The sequence below is a fragment of the Arvicanthis niloticus genome, chromosome 16 (assembly GCF_011762505.2).
Source record: "Arvicanthis niloticus isolate mArvNil1 chromosome 16, mArvNil1.pat.X, whole genome shotgun sequence".
Lineage (NCBI taxonomy): Eukaryota > Metazoa > Chordata > Mammalia > Rodentia > Muridae > Arvicanthis > Arvicanthis niloticus.
Window position 1 is genome coordinate 67,458,466 of NC_047673.1, and position 18,288 is coordinate 67,476,753.

The following is an 18,288-nucleotide window of genomic DNA, read 5'->3' on the forward strand; positions in this document are numbered from 1 at the left end:
CACAGGTCTCAGGAAGGTGGGTTTAGAAAGGTCTGGTGGTAGGAGTCAGGCACCGTCCACATAGGCTCCCAATCTCCAGCAGGCCGCTCACAGACCTAGCTTCTGTAGCAGAACCCTCCCATCCCTCCATCCCCCTTTCTTGGAATTGAGGGGGAGGTGAGAAGGGGCTTGGCTCTGTGCCTGGCACAGAGCAATCCTCCGGGAAGGTGCCAGCTATTACTACAGCTACTGTTGGTATTACTGTCACAGCTTCTACACCTTCTACACCACCCACAGGCTGCTTCCTGCCAGCATCTCGACCTGAAGGGCAGGGAGAGAGATGGAAGATAGGAACCATAGAGTGTGGAGGTCAGTGCCTTCACAGGCCTGGCCTGGAGAGATATCCTCCCGTACTCCCTCGGTATGGTCACTTCTATATGCCATGGCCTTCACTGCCTGTAACCTGAGTGTCTGTTCTCACTCCCATTGAGACCACTGAGACCTACTGTGAATTGGGTATTTGATAGTGACTCTCACATTCTCACATCAGCTTCAGGAAGTGATGTACCCAAGGTCAAGACAGAAAGATGGGCTGAGCCCTGCCTATCTCCAGAGCTGGCACTGCAGCTGCTTGCTTAGGAACCTCTGCTGCCTGTCAGCAGCCAGTCACCAATACTTGGTCATTGTTAGGAGAGGCAGGCAATTTTCCTTTGCAATTCTTTGATTCTGGGCTTTCCAAATACTCTCCAAAGGAGCCTGTGGTACTTGTGTAAGTGAAATAGCACTGGTGGTCACGAACGGTGCACAGGCTACATGTCATCTCATCTATACCTTGTGCAACCTTTGTTTTTCTTCCTCTCTTTTTTCCTTCCCCCTCCCCTTTCTCGCTCTCATTCCTTTCCATTTATTTTGTTTATTCTTTTGAGACAGGATATTGCTACACCTCCCTGACTGGCCTAGAACTCATGGCTTCCTCCTGCCTCTGATTTTATAATCCAGTCCCATTTCTAGTCCTCTCTCTGCTTCCTGACTGCGGAGGAAAGGCAGCCACACAGCTTCCTGCTCGTGCTGCCATTCTTTGTCCTCCATACTGGAACATATTCCCTTGAACTGTGACCTGAATATGCCCCTCCTTCCTCAGTATAATGTATCATGGCAACAGGAAGAGACAGAGAAGGCTCTTGTGCAGAAAAGTTTGCTTTAGCAGTCCATGCCTATGCTGGGTTCGGTGGAATCCTTAGGAGTGGGACTTAGTAAGAAGTTAGGTCAGTGCAGATGTGACCTTGAAGGGGATCATGGGACCCTAGCTCCTTTCCTGGTTCTCGAATTGTTTCACAGTTATTTCCTCTACCAACCATTCCCTTTTTGGCGCACTGCCCCACCACAGGTCCCAAGGCAATGGGACATAGACTAGAGAGTCTAAAACTGTGAGCCAAAACAAAGAAACAAACAAACAAGCAAACAAACAACAACAAAACCCCCCTTCCCTTCATAGAAGCTGCTTACCCCGGGGTTCTTGTTACAGAGGCAGAAAGCTGAAAGGATTCCCAATGTGTGTCCACCCTTCTGCATTTCATCGCCTGCACAGCCCTGACCTCTTTCTTGTGTGTGACTTTGTTCTGTCTTCAAGTGCAGAGGTGTGTCCTGATCACATGAGGTTTGGAGATTACGATCCTGGAGACTGTATACACTGGGCATTCCCTGGTTTGCTGAAGAAATGGGTGGGTGGATGAGTCATTTTGTGAAGAAGGAAGTCCATTCCTGGGAGATGGCTTGGAACTCCACCTGACTGAGTTTTCCAGTGGGGGCTGTTCATTCTTGGTCTTTCACAGAAAGGCAGGGAGGATGCACATCTGGTTGGGGAAGCAGAGATTAGCTGAGGTGCAGGGAAACCTTAAGACAAGTGACCAGAGAATTCCTGCCTGGACCAGCTCTGATGAGTCAGCACGAACCTAGGCTGGAGAGGAACTGTCTGGTGCAGTCCAGTAGGATATATCTGATGACGACGGCATGTGACAGCTGTGAGGTTCACACTGTGTTCTTTTTGAATATATTGCTGCTTAGAGAGCACTCATTTCACAGTCGGAATCATCGAGGTGAGGGGACAAGAGTACCTTTCTGTTTGCTTCTCCAAAGGATTAAATACAAACAAATTATGTAAAAATGCTTTGTAAGCCATACGTCCCACATTGAGATTGTAGGTTATTGTTACTATTATCACTGTTTTGGATTCATTCCTCTTCCTTCCCTTCTAAAACTCACTCTGTTCCATTCCCCCACCCCTGTGTTCTTCTCATAGACTCTGTCCCTGCCCCAACTCCTCTTACCTGACTGTCATTACTCTTCAAGCCAATGTGGTATCTGTTTAGTCTTCAGATCCTGGGTATATTGGTCAGCTTTCTGCTGATAACAATACACCAGAGGTTTCTTAAAAGGGAAGTGGTTTCCTTGAGCTCTTAGTTCTGGAGGTTTCTGTCCATTATCAATTGCACTCATTACCTTTTTTGAAGCAAGCCCGTTCTTGTCACTGTGGGAGGAGGAAAGAGGTCCTTTCAAACCCTACCTCCAATCAGACCCGACCTCTTAAAACTCCCACCACTCAGAGCGCTTGCTAGAGTGCTTGCCTCGATGGAGTCTAGGCTGCTTTTCTGTGTGTAGTATGATGGTAATTGTCCTGGGTGGATGGTGTTGCAAAGAGGACTGTTGTAATGACAGCATATGGGATCACTCATGTAGCAACAGGTCATAAAACACTAAGGAGAGGATTCCAGGACCTGTGCTCACAGACTCTTCCCTCTTTCATTTGCCAGAGATGCCAGATCCTGGTAATCCATCGAACATTGTGTCACAGCCTCTGGCTCTGGGCTCATGGCCTCCATATTCAGTACCTCCCTTGAAACAAAACAGTGTCCTTTCTACTGATGAAGACAGTCTTACTTAAACAAAGCAAACAAAAAGAAACAAAAACCTCCCTCAATCCCATCAAGCTACACCTCTGCCTACTTCTTTTCGAAGTTCAGCATCTTGAAATGGCTGAATCCACAGTCTCTCCAGGTCCTCAGGTCTATCCTTGCCCATCTTCATCTCTGTCACTGTTACCCTTGATCTATCTATCTATCTATCTATCTATCTATCTATCTATTATCTGTCTATCTATCTATCTATCATCTATCTATCTATCATTTATCTATCATCAATCCGTATATTTATCATCTACTTACCTACCTATCATATCTATCTATCTATCTATCCATCTATCTATCTATCATATCTATCTATCTATCTATCTATCATATCTATCTATCCTTCCTATCTATCTATCTATCTATCTATCTATCTATCTATCTATCATATCTATCTATCCTTCCTATCTATCTATCTATCTATCTATCTATCATTTTATTTCTAATGAGCCATATTGTCTGCACTTCTAAATCCCACAGGCATATTTCCATCTTCCTCTTATGACAATCACACTTTCCTTCTCAATATGTGTCAATGAGTGAGTCCTTGGTTACATGTGACAACATGGTCACTTGTTTTTTCATCTTCCTGTAGCTGTGCCTCCTCATTCTCTCTGTGGTCTGGGCTGCATTCCTAAAACAACAGATTTGGGTCCTAACTCCTGCTACCTAACAATACCAACTTGTTTGGAAATGGGAGCTTTGCAGATATAACTCAGTTAAAATGGGGTCACAGTGGGTTAGGAAGGATTGTAGTCCAATGTCTGTAAGAAGAGGGGCATTTAGGGGATATGGTGATGGGGGCAGCAGCTAGTGAGGCACCCACAGGACAAGAAATGCCAGCAGTGGCCAGAAGCCACCAGAAACTAGACAGAGACAAAGGAAGGTCCTGTCCAGAATGTTTAGGGAAAGCACAGCCCTGGTCACACGTTCATTTCAGACTTCTTCCCTCTGTGACTGTGGAGGAATAATGGCTGTCCTCTGTCTGAGCCCCAAGTTTGTAGCATGTGTTAAAGCTGCCTTGGATATATTCTCCAGGATCAGCTGGCATTGGATGTGAATTTTCATAAGACTGTTGATTTGTGAAGGATTTATTTTGAGTTACAGCATCAGAGAGCTCAGTTTCTAGACAGTGGTAAGGGACTGCATTACAGAGCAGACTGGCTCGTTTTATGGTGTTCAGGAACTGGAGAGAAAGAGAAGGGGGTGGGAAACCAAGGGTGGAAGACCCAAGGGCATGCCCCAAGTAACTTATCTCCTTCAACTGGCCTTACCCAATTCTGCAGCACCTCATGATTTAGTGCCACTTAATGGGGCCAAGGCTTTAGCACTTGAGCCTGTAGGGAACATTTCATAGTCAAAAAGCTCCACCTAGCTCTAGATTCTAATGTTTCTCTGCACAGCTTTCTCTCTAGGTGGCCTCCACCTACCCCTCAGTGGTAGGTTCTCTCACTTGTAAAATCCTATCCTATTTCCGCCCATACTTTCCTTGTAGGGAAGGCTTCTGTATGAGAGGATGCCACCATCCCTCCCTTTCTTCTCCCTCACTCCTAGGCTAGCCTCTTTTGTAAGTTGCTGCCCTCTGTTCCAGAACATTCTCTGGCAGCAGCAGTAGGGGTCAGGCCTGAATGCTGTAGAGTTGATGCAGCAAGGAGAGCTCTGTTATGACTGTGGAGAGGGGAACACATGGCCCAGGTTCCTGTTCCTCCTATGGCCTTAGCCATCTCCTGGAGGTTCTAGTGGACCAGACCTCACTTGCCTCTGCTACCCTGCTCACTAACTGATGCTATATTGATTTCCCTCCTACCTCACATCCCCTCACTCTTACCAAGTCAAGATCACCTGCCAAGAGTTTGCTTGCATCGATATCCTTAGCTTGGGGTCTGTTTGGTGAAGGGTGGATTTAAATTCTTCATCTCATCCAAGTTTCCAGTCTGTAGTGGGCTCCCTGAACATAAGATTCGGCTACTCATATGCAATGGCAGTTTGCTGGCACACGCTCTCGTGTGATTATTGACTGTTTGCTATGTCAGAACAGGGATCAACAAACAACAACTTTCTACCAAATTTAGCCATGACTGGTTTTCTCCATGTTGTCTATGGCCCCTTGGTGACGGCAACAGAGTTGGATAGTTTCAACAAAGGCCTTATGGCTTACAGAGCTAAAGTCGTTGCTATCTGGCCTTTTGCAGAAAAAGCTTATTGACCCCAGTCTAGGCTGCAAGCTTATGTTAGTTAGCTTCAGCTGCATAAGAAACTGTCCCCCACCCCACCCCCAGTACTTAATTGTTTAGAGCAAACACAAGTTTTATGAGTTTATAATCTCTAAGTTTAGGCCTACTCAACCAGTTTCTGAAGGATCTCCAATGTATCTGTGGCCAACTGGCAGATAAGTTGCAGTGATCTACAAGGTCTCTCTATGTAACTCCAATTGTCTTACTATGTAGATCAGGCTGTCCCTAAACTCACAGACATCCATCTGTCTACCTCTGTCTCCAGAGAGCTGGCATTAAAGGCACGTGCCACCAGCCTGACAGTGATCTTAACTAAAATAGTTTTGCTCACATTCTCTCAAAGTTGATGGCTATTGGCCAATGAGACAGTGGCAATCAGGCCATGGGGCTAGCTTGGCTTTCTCATATGGCTTTGCAAGCACTCAGGCAGGACAACATTGCAGCATGCTTCAAGTCTGTATGCATTGCATTGCTCAGAGTCAGAGTGGTGGCTGAGTTCAGGGTCAAGTGGGAAAGCATTGACAGGGAACTCAGGGATGTGGATACAGGGAGAAGAGTGGCTCACTTTCCTAGTTCAGTGAGAACATAGAACCTATGTATGCTTGTCTACCTTTCTATGGAGAAGGGAGAAGCACAGTGCCTAGCCCAGGGGCATTGGATCCCCCTGCAGCTGGACTTAAGGAGGTTGTGAGCCATCCAGTGTGAGTGCTGAGAGCTGAAACCAGAATAGTACCTTCTTTCAACTGCTAAGCCATTTCTCCAGCCCCCATATTTAACAAAAGGATTTATTTTATTATTTTAAGTAATGTGTATATGTATGGGTGTGCACATGGGTACAGGTGCTTGCAGAGACCAGAACAAGACATCAGATTTCCCTGAAGTCAGCAGAGGAGATTGTAAACTGCCAGTGTGAGTTCTAAGAACCAAACTGGGACCACTTTTAACTGCTGAGTTATGGTCTCTCCAGCCCCCAACTATATCTTTAATTGCTTGAATGTAAGCATCTTTGCCTGAGTCTTTGCTACAAAATTGGTCTACCTTAACAACTTCACATGCAGTGTCTAATGCTTGCTGTGTGTTGCATATTTCAGTTTGGAACAAAAAGGCCCCTCAAATACCCATGTCATAAAGGCTAGGACCCCACTATGATACCATTGGGAGATGGTGGTACCTCTAAGCAGCAGGACCTACTAGGCCGTTACAGGTCATTAAGAGCGTCCTGAAGGGGATTACAAAACACTTCTTTCTTTCTTTTTGTCTTCTTCCTTTTCGTCTTTTGTGTCCTAGCTATGAAGTGTGATAACTTAAGAAAAACCTGAAAGCAAGGGGGCTAACCCCCAAACTACAGACTGAACCCCCAAATCATGAGCCACAGTAAACCTTTCGTTTTTCAAAATGGGTTCATTTTAGATATTGTTATAATAATGAAAAGCAAACAGATTGTTTACAATAGAAATTATCAAGAAAATGGAGGGTACGTCCCCCCTCTGTGATAGAAAGAGAGGGCAAAGGTCAGAACTGGAATGAGTCTGTTGAACTCCAAAGCCTGGGCTGCCACTCACTACTCTAAAATGATATAGTTTGTGTTTTACTAAAGCCTTTCATTTTTTTCAGTTTAGAATGTCATCTTTCATTTTGCCATTAAAATGTTTAAAGTAGAGCACCATGTTCCCCGTTCCTGCTAGCCTCTTCTGCTCCACCCTCCTTGGGGACCCAGAGGTCCTGTTAACACCTCATAATCAATCCCCCATCCCAGCACCAGGCAGAGCTTTTGGCTTCAGCTTCAGAGCTTTAAATGTGGCAGTCAATAGTCCCACATTTAAAGTCACCAGTTGACAGAGCAGCAAAGTTGAGGGCCAGCTTTGCACTCCAGAGGACAATAAATCCAGCCCCCCATCCCCTGCCCCCTGCATGAGCTACAGAGAAGTTCGGAAACCATTATGTTATCTTATCACCTGGACCATTCAGGTCTTGCATGAAGAAATTCCTGGATCGGAGTCAAAATTGACTCCAGCCAACAAGTCTTCTAAATAACCATTGTTTATTCAGAGTTTGATAATTAATCAACTCCACAAACATTTATTTAGCGCTTACAGTATTCCAGGCGTTGCGCTAGTCACAATGGGGGAACGTAAGTGAACAAGAGTCCCTGTTGTCAGGATGCCCAGCTAACCAGATAATTAATTATTTGACAATATATTGTGTATGCTGGTGGAGACATGCCCACAGAGTACATAGCAAGGGCAATGAGGCTGGGTGTGGTGACACACACCTGTAATCCTAGCATTTAGGATGTGAGAGGTGAAGACAGGAGGACTAAAAAGCCGAGCTCATCCTCAGCTACACAAGTTCAAGGCTAGCTTGGGATACATGAGACCCTGCCTCAGTCTCTCTCTGCCCCTTGCCAAAAGTGCAATGACCTCAGCTTTATTGAGGATCCTAGAGGGAACAAGAAATCCCTTGATGCAACTTTTGGAGTCCAATTCTGAGCCAAAGAAAAACATGCTTCTAGAACAGCAGAATTAATTGAGTGATCAAATTCACGGACTGAGAGGAACATAGATTGCTATTTCTGATACATGGTAGTGACTCAGTCTTTAGAATAGAAAATTTCTCTAAGTCTTAATTTATTCTTTTACAAAAATGGGCTAAGAGAATCTCCCTTATAAAAACTCCTGTGAGGATCAGTTAACTAATAGACAACGCATGCGTTATGCTTGGCACAATTTTGGGCACATAGTCAGTGTCTCGCTCTTGAGGTTACTACAGGACAAGGCTAGAGCGATACCAGCAGGTACGTCTCCAGCAATACTCCGTACTGGTTCACTCATTTGACAGGTATTTGCTGAGTGTCAGCCATCTGTCAGAATCTATGGGGAGCACAAAATGACAAGCTACAGCAAAGGTTCAGCTTGGTGTAGAGAGGACACACAGATGAACCATTCTGCTCCTATAGGAGCAGGCCTAGGATGCTCCTGCGTGCTCCATGAGAAATGCCTGGCTCACGCTCAGCAGTCTCCTTCCTGGACCACTGGATGTCTTCTCATTGCTCTCTACCTTATTTTTGAGGTGGGTTTCTCACTGAATCTAGAGCTCTCTGATGGAGCTAGACTTGCTGGACAACAAGCTTCAAGGATTTGTCTGTCTCTGCCCCTCCAGCTGTAGTGTTCCAGGCCTCTGCAGCCGCTCCTAGCTTTTTATGTGGGTCCTGAGAATTTAAACTCAGTTTTCTCATGTTTACACAACAGGCATTTTACCCACTGAGACACTGTCCCAGCCCCTAGCGACATCTCTCTTTTCGGTATGTGTATGTGTGTGTGTGTGTATATGTGTGTATGTTTATGAGTGTGTGTGAGTGCATGTGTGTATGTATCTGTATGTATGTGTGTGGTGTGTTTGTGTGTGTGAGTGTGTGGTATATGTGTGTGTATGTATGTATATATATGTGTGTGTGAGTGTGTGTATGTGTGTGGGGGGTGTATGGTGTGTATTTGTGAGTGTGTGTGTGTAAATTTGTGTGTATGTGTGAGTGTGTGGGGTGAGTGCGAGAGAGAGAGAAAGAGAAAGAGAGAGCGAGACAGAGACAGAGAGGAAGAGAGACAGAGAGCGTGCGTATGTGGGACACATGTGTGCAGTGCCTTTGGAGATCAGATGAAGGTGTTAGATCTCCTGGAACTGGAGAGACAGGCAGTTAGTTCTCTGCAAGAACAGGAAGTCTCTTACCCAGTATAGCCGCACCATCCTTTTTCCTGCACGTACATTTTTCCCTTTACCTCTGCACGCTGACTTTTGTTTTTTGTCTTGGTGCCTGATGCAACTCTTTCTATATTCACTGGTAGCTTTTGCTTTGAGCCATGGTTAATCATATGAGCTGAGGTCACTCTAGATAAATGTTTATCCCGAGATGGAGTCTGGTCCCAAATTCATCCTGACAGCTCAACTAAAAGGCAAAGAAGCTAGAGATTTAAAAGACTCTTTGGGGGCTGGCATGAAGGCTCAGTGGTTAGGAACACTGTGCTTCCAGAGGACCAGAGTTTGGTCCCCAGCACCTACACAGCCTCAGTCATCTATATCTCCAGTTCCAAGGGATTCAAGGACTCTTCCAGTTTCTACAGATACTGCAGGCAAAACACTCATACACATCAAATAAAAGTAAATAAATCTTAAAAAAAATAAAGACTTCAAAGTTGCCCAAAGATGGCTCACACGTTTAATCGTAGCACTCAGGAGGCAGAGGCAAGAGGACCTCTATGAGTTCAAGGTCTGGGCCAGCCAGAACTATGTAGTAGTGAGACCAGCCTTTAAAAAGAAAAAAAAGGGGGGATAGGGGAGGAAAAGACTAAGAAGGAATAAGAAAGCACCTAGGGAGAACCAGCCTGGAGGTATCTCCAGAGCAGCGTGGTAGGTAGAAAGCTAGTAGGTCCCTATGAGGCCACCCATTTCTGTACAGCCCAGAACTCCTATTCGCAGCCTCTGGCTGCCCCCTACCATCTCTGTGTAAGACACACTTCTTGTTAACATTTTCACAAGCCTTCTGACTATAGGCTTGCATTGTCTAAAACTCCATAAACTCAATTATTAATTATAGCAAACTAGTTTGAGTCATGGGAAATTAGAAGCTAATTTTTCAATAAGCTTTGTATCCCAGGATAGTTCACAAAATAAAAGAGGAAAATACCTGGCCAATCTAATTTATTATAGCAACCAAATGATGCTAACTGGCTATCTGTGGGATAAGCTTAAATGAGGAGATGCTGCTGGAGTTCTCATCCTTACTGATCATTTACTGACTGACCAGTTATAATTAGTCTTCAGTTTGGGGTTATAGATCAATTTGAGAATCAGAGCATACTTCATGCAGTCTGCCTAAAAGAAGGCAATTGGAACTGTAGAAAACTTGGAGCAGATTGGTTCTTTTCTCTGAGGCTTGGAGTCCTCATATCTGAGTGGAGAAAATAATACTGGTTTTGTGGAACTACAATAAGGATTAAATTAACCCTGACCCTAAGCCAAATTCTAACCCTAACCCTAACCCTAACCCTAACCCTAACCCTAACCCTAACCCTAAACCGTAACCCTAAACCCTAACCCTAAACCCTAAACCCTAAACCCTAACCCTAACCCTAACCCTAACCCTAACCCTAACCCTAACCCTAACCCTAACCCTAACCCTAACCCTAACCCTAACCCTAATGTTTGAATGCACTGCCAAGATGTAGGAAGTATGACTTTAATCCCAGCACTGGGGAGGTGGAGGCAGGCCAGTCTCTGAGTTTGAGGGAAGCATGGTCTACAGAGTGAGTTAGTTCCAGGACAGCCAGGGCTACGCAAAGAAAGCCTATCTAAAAATCAAATACATAGATAGATAGATAGATAGATAGATAGATAGATAGATAGATAGATAGATAGACAAAATAAAATAAATAAAACCAAGACATATTAGCTGTTTAACATAGACTAGGAACATAAGTGAGTTTCTAGCACTACTTGAGGTATATTTATCATTTAATTTTTGTAAGGCCTAATGGAGCAAGGTCTTTATTACAATTTGACAGGCGAGAAGGTATCAGGACCTTTACTAATTTAATCAAAGTTCTCAATATTAGTAAGCAGTATATCAAACTTTCAAATTCTGCTATCTGGCTTGTTATCATTGGTGCTATTTGGAGATTACCCAAGAGAGTAGGACCAAGTAACCCATGGCCTGACCTTTTAAAACCATGGATCCAAATTAAGTTTTTCTTTGTTTCAATTGTTTCTGTCGGATATTTGGTTACAAAGAGAAGAAAGGCTAATCTGGGGCCAGAGAGATGGCTCAGCAGTTAAGACTGCATATCTCAACACTGCCTAACTCACAGTTTAAGCACACTGGGTGTTCAGGAATCAAAAATACAGCCAGTCTATAAGCTCTTTTAAAGACACTTCGTTATTCACCTGTGTATCAGTCCTTCACAGTTGAAGCATCTGGGCTTAGAATAATAGTAGTGTGTGTGTACGTGTGTGGTGTGTGTGCGTGTACTGTTTGTGTGTATATGTAGTGTGTGCTGTGTGTGTGTGTGTGTACTGTGTGTGTGTATATGTTGTGTGGTGTTTGTGTGGTGTGATGTGTATGCTGTGTGTGTACTGTATGTACGTACATGTAGTGTGGTGTGTGCTATGTGTATGGTGTGCTGTGTGTACTGTGTGTGTATGTATGTACTGTATGTGTGTACACTGTATGTGTGTATGTGTGTGGTGAGGTATGTGTGTGCTGTGTGTGTGTATGTACTGTATGTGTGTATATGTAGTGTGGTGTGTGTGTGGTGAGGTGTGTGTATACACTGTATGTGTGTGTATGTAGTGTGGTGTGTGTGGTGAGGTGTGTGTGTGTTGTGTGTGTGTACACTGTATGTGTATATATGTAGTGTGGTGTGTGTGTGGTGAGGTGTGTGTGTGTACTATATGTGTGTATATGTAGTGTAGTGTGTGTGTGGTGAGGTATGTGTGTGCTGTGTGTGTATATATGTAGTGTGGTGTGTGTGTGGTGAGGTGTGTGTGTGTGTACTGTATGTGTATATATGTAGTGTGGTATGTGTGTGGTGAGGTATGTGTATACACTTTATGTATGTATATGTAGTGTGGTGAGGTGTGTGTGTGTTGTGTGTGTGTACACTGTATGTGTGTGTATGTAGTGTGGTGTGTGTGGTGAGGTATGTGTGTTCTGTGTGTGTGTGTGTACTGTATGTATATACATGTAGTGTGGCGTGGTATGTGTGTGGTGTGGTGTGGTGTGTGTGGGGTCGTGTGTGTGTGTGGTGTGGGTGTGCATGTGTGTGTGTGTGCATGTTTATGTGGAAGTGAGACTGAAGGAAGGACTGGGCAAAAAAAAAAAAATCAGATCAAGATTTTACAGCTATCATAAGGCAGCCCAGAGTCTAAGAATACAATTCTCATGCAGCCTTTGTTGAGAACACTTTCTCTAACAAGTACTTTGTCAGTGATAGACTAAACTCCACTTGGACAACCCTGGTCTGAGAAATCAGGCCTGTACACACTCTTTTCGGGAAATACTGGTAGGTAACAAAGAAACAAAGTCAGAACAGTTGGTGAGCTAATATCTGAAATGCAATTCAGATGAAGTCATATGGGGACTCTGCCAATTTTCAATTGCTCCCAGCATCTTAAGCACCACATGCCAAGCCCTCCCCTCTACCTCACTCAGCACACACCTCCACCTCCCAACCACTGTACTCCAAACCTAGTCTTTGAAGCTCCTTCTTCCTGAGTGCCCTGCCCCATAGGCTCAGTTCCCAAGACCACAGAGTCAGTGTTCTTGCTGGTGATTGAAGATAGCCACCTTTCCTCTCTGTTGCCTCAGTGGCTCAGCCTCCTCATGGTCAAGCCTTTGCATATTCCTGCCTTTCTCTGCACTCTGATGCTTTTATTTTTCTGACTGCAGTTCTAAGAACTGTGATCTCCCACTGAGAGATGTCCAGTGGGCCTCCATTGTGTCTTGGCTTACACACTCCTTTACCGTCAGTTCAAAAGGCTGTTAGTGGACTTTGCTGAGTAATTTGGCTTCTATTCTCTCTGCTCCTCCCATATTTTACCTCCACACTCTGCATTCTCACCCATGAGAGTTCGTTACATCTCTGTTCTTTCCCTGTTTTCTCCCTCCTGGTCCCTAAAGATTTCCATCCCCTTCTCCTGAACCCCCTCACACACACACACACTCAATCTCCCAAGTCTTTCCATTCATATATATGGTTATTGCTGTTTGCTAGGCAAAGGTCGCCCAAGTGTGATCAAAGGCCAAGGTGTTCCTTTATAATTTCTTTCTCAAGAGAGATATTATCAACAAGAGAGATACTCAACACCACATTGCAATGGTTCTCAGGATGCACCAGTAGTTTCTTCATTACTTGATCTAGTCTCATGTCTGCCTTATCAATAGGTTGTGCTTACAGTTTTGTCAATTGATCAATATATTTTGTGATGATTAGCTTTTATTGTCAACTTTATACAACTTAGAATCTCCTGGGAAGAAAATCCCAGGGATTGTCTGCATTGTATTGTCCTCTGGGCATGCCTATGGGAGGGGACTATCATCATTAAGTTGATTGATGTGGGAATACCCAGCTCACTGTGGGTGGTACAATTCCCTAGATGAGGTATCTTGAACTGTATAAGAATAAAGAATTAGAGTGGGCACAAGCAAGAAAGAAAATGAGCATGTATGCATTCATTTAACTTTGCCCTTGATTTTGGATGTGATATGACCAGCTAACCCAAGCTTCGGCTGCTATGACTTCAACACGGAGATGGACTACAGCCTGGGATTGTGAGATAAAATAGACCCTTTCTCTACTAAGAGACTTCTTATCATGACATTTTATCACAATGACAGAAATGACATTAAGACACATCCTTGTCTTAATATATCTCCATGTATATGTATATTAATTCATACACATTATCGATTTGTTAATGAGCTCACGGCCAACAGCACTCTGACTCACCTGGCTGAGTTGAAATGGAATCAAGAACAGCTTTATGGAAATTATAACATTTGAGTGGGATTTGGAAAAGTAGCTTCAACAAATGGTGAACACTCTAGTCACACAGTACCTGGTAGAATCTGCGCATGTGCTAAGGGCTTCACAGTACAGATGTGTGTCATATTTATCAGTCTGCACTAGAACAGAGGCTTCACATGCATTCTCCTGTTTAAGCATGACTGTAGACCCATGCAAGGAAATGTCATTGCCCCAATTCATGTACACTTTATAGTAAAGGAAACTGTGCTGACTTGCCTCTGGTCACTTTGACACATACTAAGGGCATTTGGGAACAAGAAACCCCAGTTGAAACAATGCCTCTATCACATTGGTTTGTATCACATTGACTGTATCGAGTCAGTAGGGGTATTTTCTTGATTAATGATTGATGTGGAACGGCCAACCCACTGAGGGCAGTGCCATCCCTAGCAAGGCCTGGGTTGTATAACAAAGGGGAGGTGAACAAGTCATGAGGAGAAAACCTGTAAGTAGCTTTTCTCCATGCTCTCTGCCCAGTTCCTGCTTCCAGGTTCCAGCTTTGACTTCCCTCAATGGTGGAATGTAACATGGAAGTGTAAACCAAATAAACCCAATCCTCCCAAGTTGCCTTTGGTCATCACAGCAATAGGAAAAACAAAGGAAGACAAAATCACAGCTGTGAGGGTCAATAACTTATCCAATGCTGAATGGCAAGGAGCAAAGAAAGGTTCTGAACTCCATTTCTGATCCCAAGATCCCACTTAATTTAATTTGATTTGATTATTTCATTTGAGCCAGTTCATATTTCCCCATTTCATGTGAAATCCACACTGCCTAACTTAACCATAGAGCCAAGGCCAATAGTCTCACTTTTGATGGAAACAGGTGAGCAGACACACATACCACATGAGACACAGAAGGGATGGCCTGAGATGAAGAAGCTGCCTCTGTCTCTTGTGTTTGGATAGCTCACTAGTGTTCTTACACTGCTTTCACTTATGACACAGGTCCTTGTAACTCTCCCAGCAATTCCTCCCTAGAATTTTAATCATTGGAAACTCATTGCAAGAGGGGACAGATCACTAAGAGACAGACAGGTGACCAGTGAGAATTGGAACTTAGACCTCAACTCCCCAGCCCAGTGTCCTTTGGCCTTGACCTTTCCTCTAGGATGATTTGGAGGAAACGCCAGTAGCCATTTTTTATTCACAGTTTCATTTTCTGTGGTTTTCAGTTACCCACAGTCAACCACAGCTCAAAAATAAATAAATAAATAAAATGGGAAGTTCTAGAAATAAACAATTCATGAGCTTTAAATGGCATGCCATTTGGGGTAGCATTATGAAATCTCTAGACATGAGTCTTCCTTTGGCTCAGATTGTCCCCACTGTATACACCACCCACCAGCTATTCACTTGCAAGCCATTTTTGTTATCAAGTCTACACTGTCATAGTTACTTACTACCCTGTACCTGTGTCATTCAGCTCACTTCTCTGCATCTCCCATCACAAGAAGGATAGATATGGCTTGTTAAGGTATTTGGAGAGTGAGAAAAAAAATACATTCACACAAACCTAACTTTTACTTATTACACTTGCGTCTGGAAAAATATTAATTACTCATAATCAGAACAAGTACTTTGACCATGAGTTGTAGATACACTCGTGTGCAGCATACCTGAGATCTGCTGCCTTCTGCAGTGTCTGCATCTACTGTGACTCTGAGAGCATGTGTATGTATGCAGTTGTGTGGAGGTAATTGTCTCGATATATTATTTTCCACCTAACTCCCTTGAGATAGGCTCATCACTGAACCTGGAGGGAGGTGAGCATCCAGAAAGGCCCTATCTCTGTGCGTCAGCCACAGCACTGGAGCCACAGGCACGCACAGCTGTACTCAAGTTGTTTGCACAAGTGCCGGGCATTGGAATGTGGGTCCTCATGCTTGTTCTCTCACTGGCTGATCCATCTCCCTAACATGACTTTAGTCCTTTGAAACATGAGTGCACAGGTATGCATTCGTACCCTTCACTCAAAGCCTCACTCAAAGCATACTCAGAGGAGTGTGCTTAGCAAGTGCATACTCCTCTGAATTCTGGTTCTTTAATGGCAGAGCAGATACAGAGGGTTCAGTAGTATAATTAATACTCTGAATGGCATACATGACAAGAATCTGCTGGGTGTTCAGACTCAATTTGTGGGCTATTCATCTGAGGAGATTTTCCGGCATCACAGAACAGGTTAATTAAGCAAAGTTGCTGGAGGGGGCTCCCTTGGTATGGGGAGGGGATCACGGCAGTGTTTGAAGGCTCCAACACTGATTGGCATCCTTACCCAGCACTGGAAGGCTCTTTGGATCTGAAAAGGGAGCTTTTCCTTGCTACTTGCAGCTTTGGCTCTGACCACCTCCCTCTGTCACACAGCCAGTGTGCTGAGGCCCTCATGGGCCCCTGTCCTGCAGCAGACGTGAGGGGACAACGGGGCTCTTTCTCCTTCTAGCAGTAGTCGAAGGAGACTGAGTAAGGCCCTTCCCTGTCCATGCAGAACTGGTCTGTAGGAGACGGAAGGACTAGAAACAAGATGCTGGCTCTGTTCCCCAGAATTAATGGTCGGCTTCTGCTGAGGCTATTTGCACTGTAAACGAAATTAAACAAAAAGCAGAGACAAAACAAAACAACCGAAATGATCAAAAAGCATTCTGGTGGTGGGTGTAAAACACAGTTTCTCTCGGCAATGCAAGTCCAAGTGTGCATACCCACAGGAATGACCCGCAGATGACTGCTGACGGGTATCCAGGAGAGGCCCTCTGTCAGGCAGACACCAGAAGCAGGCATTTAAAGAGAAACCGGCAATCCTGAGCACTGGGAATTGTCACACATCCCTGTACTGAGTTTCACACATGATGGAGGGGTTTGATTTTGAAACGTAGGTCACCGGAGATAGACCTGTGAAAATTATCAAAAGGGTATGTAAGAATTAGCAATTTTATTCCATTAAGTAAGGAGTGATTCTTACCATCCTTCTGTCTCACCGAGCAGTTTTGTGGTAGATTCGTTTAGCAGTGGAAAGTTTTGTCTATTTTCCCATCTGCTGTGATAACCACAATTAGTCAAGCAGCCTGCTGTCATCCCATCTCAGGCTGGGCCTTCTGTCATCCCAGCAGCCCTGGGTCAGGTCAGCTCTTGAGAAGCTGCACCTGAGGGACTCCAAGGGACCACCTCCTTGTATTGCATGAGCCGATTCTGAGACAGAAACTTCATATGCTAACAGAAAAAGCAAACCAAATCTGTAAGCACCTTCTTTCCTTTCTAAGATCCTTCTTGCCCACACGTGTTCACACTGAGTGTCCCTAAGTCTCTGCTCTCACCATCAGAATTGATCAGCACTGCCTGCCCTGAGACTTGGGGTCCTGTGATCTTTCTTGAGCACACAAGTCCTTGGGAACTCTAGAGTCTTGTCAAGCCAATTTGTCTGGAGCTGCTGCAGCCCTCTAACCAAAGCTATTTCTTTGTTTATTATTTTACTCTAGTTTTAGAAAGTAATTTAAGGCTCAATGGTTTTTTTAAAGCGATTTGAAGGAGCCAGTGAGGGGGAAGTGGATAAATGTGCTTGCAGCCAAACCTGAAGACCTGAGTTCGACTCCCATGATTCACATGGAAGAAGGTGACAACTGTCTCCCACAAATTTTTCTGACCTATATACATACATATCCATGCCACATATCCATGCCACATGCACACGTGAATGTGCACACACAGAGAAATTAAATAGGTAAATAAAAGTAAAACTTAAAAAATGGTGTTAAGATTTTATATGGGCTCGGCTAATTGATTCCATAATACATGGCGCTACTGTAGAGAGAATTAAAAGCCCGGTATTGGAGGTAGGGATAGAGGATGGTAATGGACTTCCATCCTACAATTGAGACAACAGGAAATTTCTAAATGGGACTTGGAGGTGAAGCACATTATAACACAAGTTAGCATGGACTCAGACTGCCCAGATAAGTGAATATAATAAATGCTGTTCATTTTTTATTACATTTATTTATTTATTTATTTATTTATTTATTTATTTATGTATATAGGTGCATACATACCACCCTATGCATGTACTTACTGGTCATTGGACAACCTGGAAGAGTCAATTCTTTCCTTGTACTAGATGGGATCCATGGATTGAACATGGATTTGGCAACAAATTCCTTTACCTACTGAGCCATCTTGCCAGACTGAACTGTTCCAATGGAGTTGTCTCTCCAGCCCTTGAACACACACACACACACACACACACACACACACACACACACACACACACACAAAGCCCTTCAGCATCTCAGCTCTTCCCTGTCACTAGAAACTCACTTTCTGTGATTGAGATCAGTATTAGGGAACAGAGTGTAGACTCTGGGACCGTGCAACCTGGGCTCAAACTTGCGCTTTCCTCTTTGAACAAGTTGCTTAAAACTCACCTGTCCAGGGGACGGCAGTAACGGTGACTTAGTTGTAGGATTGTCATGGGACTAGAAGGAGGGAGTGGTATACGTCACTTAGCACAGTGTCTGTCTGCCACATAACAACTGCTCCACAAGACTTA